Source organism: Pinus tabuliformis, chromosome 3_1 (assembly GCF_031772625.1).
Source record: "Pinus tabuliformis cultivar Carrire ecotype Pingquan chromosome 3_1, CPIR1, whole genome shotgun sequence".
NCBI classification, from domain to species: Eukaryota; Viridiplantae; Streptophyta; class Pinopsida; order Pinales; family Pinaceae; genus Pinus; species Pinus tabuliformis.
The window spans coordinates 300,965,846-300,967,679 of record NC_142301.1 but is presented as its reverse complement, the minus strand read 5'-3'; the positions used below and the strand labels follow the sequence as shown (position 1 = coordinate 300,967,679).

Here is a 1,834-nt window from a genome sequence, read left to right as displayed (position 1 = left end):
TTGTATAATAATTTTATAATAATACATAAAATTATCACAGTTTTATAAATTAGATGGTATGTAAATATCAATAAGCATAAATAAACAACTATTTTGTGCTAAAAAAAAAAACAAATTATTATTTATTTTAAAATTATTATTATTAAGTATAATGTGAATTAATCTAAGAGTTAAATATATATTTTTAAAAAATATATAACAAAATTAAATATAAAAGTTTTAATCTAAAGATTCACTTTTATTTTACTACAGATAGTTTTAGTTTGTAAATAGGTCTTTTTAGAATATCATGGATACTAATACCATATGTTTAGAAACCATAATTCATGTTAATATAAGACATGTTTATATGACATTTTTTTAATCAAATAATTTAATTAAAATGGCCAAAATGACATAACTACTTTTGAAATAAACCTTATTCCAAAATAAATAAACCTATCTACCTAATAATACATTATATGAGCATTTCTATATCACTCATGTTCAACTTCTCACACAAGGGATGGTATCTTTGGCGGCTGCTCACCCATATTTGTCCTCCATATATATACATTCACATTTTACTTATGAATCCACTCCACTGTGAACTAATGGATCTAAGAGTTTGATCTGTCAAACCCAAACCAGCAAACATATTCGTAACGAAAGGGGACTCTCTTATCTTTTTCGTGGAGACAAAAGCTACAGGTCATGAAGGGATGTCATTGCCCACAGATCTTTTTCGTTAGTTCCAGAAGGTTGGATATTTTTCGCATCAATAATATGTGTTAAAACCTTAATCTTGACTCTTCTTTTGTACTTCCTATGTTGGGATTTGCTTACATTTTGCAGTAATGTATTGTCTGTGGATCTCCAAATGCATGCACCCCGATCAGTTTGATCCACTGATCCCAACTCTACCATGTTCATGTTCTATTATGGCATTGCTTAAATGAATGATGAAGCATCAGATGACAACTTCTCTATGATGAATTAACTTCACATGTGTGTTTTTGTTGTATGGGAATTCTCAGCTCACCTACCTCTACTCTATAAATTTGTACGCCTTGTTGTGGTGGTAAGAATACCCATTATACAAAACAGAAATCTGTTGCAAGTGCAGACATGGAAATGGCGAAGAGAACATTGCAGGCACACGTCATGGTATTGTCATACCCCACAACGGGCCACATGAATCCAATGTTACAGTTCTCCAAGAACATTGCCTCTAGAGGATTGCTTGTCACATTTGTTACATTCAGCTACAATAATGACAAAGGGATACAAGCCAAGGATTCTCTGCAACGACTTAATCTCCCTATACAATTCAAATGCATTCTAGATGGCCTTCCTCAAGACCGTACTCTCGACTCAAACATCAACCACGTCGTTTTCAATAATATGCGCAACAACATGGACGAGTCCACATTGGAGAGGCTCATCCAGCATCTGAATACCAAAGGGAATGCCCCTCCCATGTGTTGTATTGTTTATAACCCATTTCTTCCATGGGATTGACAAGTCACAAAGAAGATGCATATTCCTCATGCTTTGTTTTGGACACAGTTCACTGCAGTTTTCTCCATCTATTATCACTTTAATAATTCAAGTCTCACTCGCTGCTCTCCACGTACTTTTTAATGCAATAATTTGAATTTGTTGTTATATAATTCTCAAACTATTGTATGTATCTGATGTCACATGACAAAAGAAAAGTGGGATTCAAGTGTTAGATCCCATAACTACCATCGAGTCGGCTCCCTTAGCGGATCTGATGATTAGGAAACCATCTGTCGCCCATTCCAAAAATTCTGGAAATCAACGGTAGTCATTTCCTTAAATGACGGAAACT

At 33.8% G+C, this 1,834-nt stretch overlaps 1 pseudogene; it reads left to right on the top strand.

Moving 5' to 3' along the window:
• The first annotated feature begins 1,107 nt into the window (after window positions 1-1,107).
• On the top strand, window positions 1,108-1,623 carry LOC149186973 (UDP-glycosyltransferase 85A1-like; annotated as a pseudogene).
• Window positions 1,624-1,834: the final 211 nt, after the last annotated feature.